Raw genomic sequence first — 6,641 nt, 5'->3', positions numbered from 1 at the left:
CAGTATTATTGACTATGGTACCCTTCTGGAGTGACTGCAAGTTTCAGGCTCCGGCACCACTTTGAGGTAGCTCTGCTCCTCCTTGGATGGATGTCTCTAGAAGGTGATGCCCTTCAGCCCTGTGAAGCCTTCAATGTGGGGTTCCTCAGGGTTCGATTTTATGACCTGTGCTGTTTAACACTTACATAAAACCACTGAGTGAGGTTATCTAGAAGTTTGGAGTACGTTGTCAGCAATATGTTGATGACACAAAGTTCTACTTCTCCTTTACATCTGCAGGTGAGGCAGTGGATGTTCTAGACCGTTGTCTTGCCTCAATCATGGATTGGATGAGAGCCAACCAACTCAAGCTCAATCCATATAAAGCTGAGGCACTGATAATGGGTGGTTCCCTAGCTTGTGGGTACTTCTGCATCCTTTGCTGTCACTTGAGGTTCAGGTGGCCTCAGTGACATGGAGTGCCTTTCATCAGCTCCAGTTGGTGGTCCTGCTTCACCCCTGTCTGGACAGGGATAGCCTAACTTCTGTCATTTATGCTCTGGTAACCTCTAGGTTAGATTACTGCAATGTGTTGTACATAGGGCTGCCTCTGAAGACTGGAAATTCCAGCTGGTGCAGAATTCTGTGCCAGGTTGCTCACCAGAACAAGAAAGTTGAAACGTGGTACACCAATCCTGGTCAAACTGGCAATCAAAGTGAAAGGCTATGCTGTGTTATAAAACATACCTGTTCTAAAGAAGAAATATGAAGCACTTGAGTTGTACAAATGTATTCATTTAAAGTGGAGGATTTGAATTGGGGGTCTGTGCATGAGTGGAACAGACCTGCTCATGCAATGGGACTCCCCCCTCCCCCCCCCATATCCCCAAAACTGGCAGGTTGGGGCACTTTCTAGAGCAGATTTTGTAAGAAATGATGGAGAAGGAAGTCCTGTCTGTTCATAGATTGGGTTCCACCCTAAAAGTAAACATGGCATTTAAAAGTAGGCTTTCTTAACGTTCAATAATAATAGTAGTGGCACTCATCTGTTTTCATTGCATAAGCTGAATAACTTGAAAAAGCAAGCAAGTAGACCAGTCTTTGAAAATGGATCATAATAGGATAGAATGTGTATTTATCATTTAATAGTGTTTTCTAGCACGTTGCCCTTGGGATAAGTCTGGTTCTCCTTGATGATAAAATAACACATTGTGCAATACCTTATCTGGAGGAAATAAACCAATAAATGCTGTGCTGTAGAATTTATTGTTGCGTTGAGAATGCAGCCACAGGGCTGTTAACTATGCCCTGATTAAGCTTTTTATCATGGGAAATTGCCCTGGAAAATTGTGATTTATTTTTATGGATGTATATTTGCTAGGTTGCAAAAAAGAAGAACAACTTCAAGCTATAATTAAAAAGGGGTCCTTGTAAGCTGCATATAATGTGGAACATACTAGGCTTACTCGAAAATTCTAGGGCACTGTTCATCAATTAATTTTGATGGCAGGCCATGGTGACAAGGGAATAGGAAGTCCGTGCTCCACACCTCCATTGCCTGGATGGACCTACAGTAGCCATCTCATTACTCCAGGGTTTTCCCTTCCACATCCTCTTACTTTGATAGGACCAGTTGACCACCTGACTAAAAGGCCGCCGGTTCCTGATCCTTGTTTTAGACTTGAGGCAGATAAAGTCTGCCAGAAAGGATTTTGGTATATCCAGTCACAGACAAGGTATCATTACTGAATGACGGAAGAGCTACAGGGTAAGAAAACGAACGAAGGGTCTATGAAGAGAACTAAGAAGTTTCAGTTACAACCATGGACTCAGCTACATTAGTAAAGAAACAACTATTTGCATGCGCTATAAACATGCAACACCAGATGGCGCCAGAGAGCAGAAAAATATATACATTTTCCCATAGGGTTTTTTATTTAATTTTGTTATAACAATTTAATTTCTGACTTATTTATAGAGGGTTTCCCCCCTGTGTGTATATCCTCCCTATGTCATAGACGAGAAAAATAAAAGCTTTTTCACAAAGTTTTGGCTTTGTGAAGATTCCAACCTTAAGATGTGCTTTTACTGTTGAAGAATCTACCTCCAACATTCAAGGTATAAAAGGTTGTGGTCTGTATGTGAAAAGGAACACCTTCCAAGATCAGCCACTTTATCCCTGCCATGACAAGTGGATTATAGAACAACACAAAATATGACCAGTGCTGCCCCCAAGGCAGCAATGATACTACACTGATAATGGTGTAGCCAGTGTCGCATAATGGTTAGAGTGTTGGACTGGGAGACCAGGGTTCGAATCCCCACTCAGCCATGAAGTTTACCAGTTGTCCTTGGGCCATTCGCCATTAGCTGTGTGCTTCCTTCATCCTGCGGTATGAACCGAAAATAGTTTTATTCAGCGTTACATGGGGCAAAAAGAGAATTTTATGAGGAAAAACTAGATTTTCATCTCACTCCCAATCCACAAAAAATTGGCAAAGTGCCCCATTTAGGTAGGTGATTTTTGCTAAGCCCTTCTTAACACTTCGTGGGCGACGTTAAAAGGAACCTTAAAAAGAGTTACGGGCGGGGGGAGCCAACAGGATGTTTTCCAGAAGCTGTAGACTACAATTCCCATCATCTCTGACCATTGCCTATGCTGTCTGGGGCTAGTAAGAATTGTAGTTCCAGACATCAGGAAGGCACCACACTCTGCTGGCTGCTCCTGCAACAGAGGATCTCTTTTTAATAACAAAGCGCACTTACTAAGGAAATAAAGCAAGAAGCTTAAAATAGAACGTTGTTAAAAGGAAAATGCAAGATCATAGATAAGGAAGATTTAAATTGTTTTCTGAAAGAAGAAGAAGAAGAAGAGTTTGGATTTGATATCCCGCCTTTCACTCCCCTTCAGGAGTCTCAAAGCGGCTAACATTCTCCTTTCCCTTCCTCCCCCACAACAAACACTCTGTGAGGTGAGTGGGGCTGAGAGACTTCAAAGAAGTGCGACTGGCCCAAGGTCACCCAGCAGCTGCATGTGGAGGAGCAGAGACGCGAACCCGGTTACCCAGATTACGTGACTACCGCTCTTAACCACTACACCACACTGGCAGAGGGCAGAGAGGAGGCCTGATGGAAATATAAAGCAAAAGAGTATAAGAAGCTACAATAGAGAGAGCACCCCAAAGGAGAAATAGCACGAGGAAATGGAAATTTAGAGAGAGAGAAAGATATTTGATTAACAGACAGAATGAGGAGGAAGAATAGTTAACAAGCACATGGCAAAATCAGAGAGAGGCTTCGTCAATCAAAGAAGTTTGAGTACGAGTCAGCAGATAAAGGTGATGGAAAGAAACGAGGTGTAGGATGATTAAAGAGTGAAAGGGTAATAAACAGAAGAACTCAGAATAGAGGCCATGCATATGAACAGAGAGACTGGAAGACTAGCAAGCAAAACATGGGCACCTACCCTAACAGAAACGGTGAAGGGTGTGTTTGTGTGTCATAGAGGAGCTGTTTTGTCTTATTGAAAGTTGTTGTTGTTGTTTAGTCGTTTAGTCGTGTCCGACTCTTCGTGACCCCATGGACCAGAGCACGCCAGGCACTTCTGTCTTCCACTGCCTCCCACAGTTTGGTCAAACTCATGCTGGTAGCTTCGAGAACACCATCCAACCATCTCGTCCTCTGTCGTCCCCTTCTCCTTGTGCCCTCCATCTTTCCCAACATCAGGGTCTTTTCCAGGGAGTCTTCTCTTCTCATGAGGTGGCCAAAGTATTGGAGCCTCAGCTTCAGGATCTGTCCTTCCAGTGAGCACTCAGGGCTGATTTCCTTCAGAATGGATAGGTTTGATCTTCTTGCAGTCCATGGGACTCTCAAGAGTCTCCTCCAGCACCATAATTCAAAAGCATCAATTCTTCGGCGATCAGCCTTCTTTATGGTCCAGCTCTCACTTCCATGGTAGTGAGAGTCTCTTTTAACCTGAGTTATAAATTGAAATACTTCTTCCTTGCCACTAGGTGGCACTTGGTGATTTGGATATCTTGTTTATTGGCTCACTGAAAATGGAAGAGTTTTTTTGTCTCTGGTGGCCGACATCGATATTTAACGTGGAATTGCCTCCTTGGTTCAGTCACATCAAACAGCATCCATACGCCACCACCACCCAGTCATTGTCCTGTATTTTCCCTGCGGGCCTTTTCTTAGGCTGCAGAAAGCGTAACTATTTTTTTCCCAGGAGAAAGGAAGATCAATGCCATTTCCATAGGTGTAAATGACACAAGCGAATAGTGGGAAACTAGGGATTTTGGATAGCTCTGCATATCATGATTGTGTGTGTGTGTGTGAAATTAGCAGAAAATTATTGTTTTGAAGGGTTTTGATTGTTGGACGGGCATGATATTTTAAATCTATCAAGGGGCGAAGGAAACAGCAACAGTCTTGACAGGTCAGAATCAGAGTCAAGCATTTACGAAGCAGCTATACTGCAAATACACCAAGTTGATTTGTATTGTTGTGCTTCTGCTATGGGGGAGACATGTTGAAAAAGTAATGAAGGTGCAATCCTATCCACAAATACCTGGATGTGATCCTTATTGAACTGACTTCTGAATAGTCACACTGAGTCATTTGGCTTAAAATGGAACTTTATGGAAAGGTACCTAAAATCATGAGTGGTGGCAGCTAAACAGAGAATCTGGTCCTTTGTCCTTACTTCTGGAAAATACGAAGACACCGCTGTTAGGCAAATTAATTGACAGCATTGGTTTCTGCTCTAAGCTCACCATGAAGCATTCTTACTTGGGTCCTACTGAAATAGGGTGTTGTTTTGTCTAGCGCTCAGTGTCGTGAAGAGCAAACCCTGAAAATAAGACTAAGATTGCCACGTTTTTTCCCTGGCAGAACCACCTGCATTTAACAGCTGCATCAAAGGTAAAAATTCAGCAGGTGCTGCTTTCCTCAGCAGAAATACACAGAAGACGACAAATTTCTTCTTCTTCTTCTTCCTCTCTATTTTTGCCAGTCATTAAGCCACTGAGTTGTTCAAGAGCCTTGAGGCTAGATACCAAGTTATTGGTGCTAATTAATCACAAAGGAGAAAAAGTATACAATGAACTACATATGAGAGATATGTCCATCCCACCAATTACCACACTTGTGTATATCACATCAACTTAAAGGTGAATCTGCTTGCCTCCTCTTCCTTTCTGATTGTATCTACAAGCACTTCTTGAAACAGCATCCACTGACCCAATATATATACTAGTTTCTTGGCCCTGGTCCCACATTTTCTTTTAATCTTTGTTGAGACTGAGATTCCCATTCATCAGAAGCGATCATGCCTGATTCTTTGGGAATTTCTAAGCAAATTATTATCATGGAGCAAATATAAAGGGGGGTAAAGGGACCCCTGACCATTAGGTCCATTCGTGACTGACTCTGGGGTCGCAGCGCTCATCTCGCTTTATTGGCCAAGGGAGCCGGCATACAGCTTCTGGGTCATGTGGCCAGCATGACTAAACCACTTCTGGTGAACTAGAGCAGTGCATGGAAACTCTGTTTACCTTCCTGCCGGAGCGGTACCTATTTATCTACTTGCAGTTTGACGTGCTTTCAAACTGCTAGGTTGGCAGGAGCAGGGACCGAGCAACAGGAATTCACCCCGTCACGGGGATTCGAACCACCGACCTTCTGATCGGCAAGTCCTAGGCTCTGTGGGAAATAAAACCGCAATCCTTTTTTTAATCAGGAAGAGTGGATAAGGACTATAGAACCATTGTCACTAGCTATGTGTAATAACAGCAAACGATTTATGGGTACTCTGTCAGTTTCCAGATCTGCTCCTCTTTTGTACTCAATATTCAAGGAGATTTGTTGCATATATCACTTGATGCTTTTCATTCAGTTTCTCATTAAAAGGCATGATACTGGAAGGAACTTGACCTGCCATCGAATTGTCCTTTGTCTAGTAGCGTCTGGATTTGCCATGTAGCTATTCCTCATCAGTCTAGTCATGGCTATCTTCCCTTTCAACACCTTCTCTCCATTCATTACTAAGTGCATGAGATTACATCAGCTGACCTTGTCTCCTCACTTCTGTGAGCTCAGCAGAAGATTGACAGAAGTATTTTGTACCACACACTAGGAATGGAAGGATCTGCCAATGGCAGTTCTCGTTTTTCCAACTTTAAATTCCGTTCTCCATATTTCTGCAACAATTTGTTTTTAAATCCTCATGAGAATCCTCCAGCTTTTTAGAGCAAATTTCTCCCAATGAGCACATTTTAATATGCAGTTTTGATGAACATATATATATATTTGCAAGCCATTTCTCCTAATACCATGCATTTGTGCATGTTATCTTTTACCAATAAGGCATACCTTCCCCCTAATATATGTATTTGTGTATATGGTGGTACCTTGGTGGTTCTCAAACTTAATCTGTTCCGGAATTCCATTCCCAAACCAAAGCGTTCCAAAACCAAGGCGCACTTTCCCATAGAAAGTATTGCAAAATGGATTAATCCATTCCAGACTTTTAAAAACAACCCCTGAAACACCAATTTAACATGAATTTTGCTATCTAACGAGATCATTGATTCATAAAATGAAAGCAATAAACAATGTGCTGCAGTCATACAATCCATCAGTAACTGAACTGGGTTCCA

This window comes from Podarcis vaucheri (genome assembly GCF_965113315.1).
Source record: "Podarcis vaucheri genome assembly, chromosome: 3".
Classification (NCBI taxonomy): Eukaryota; Metazoa; Chordata; class Lepidosauria; order Squamata; family Lacertidae; genus Podarcis; species Podarcis vaucheri.
Note: the sequence above shows the minus strand (reverse complement) of the source record.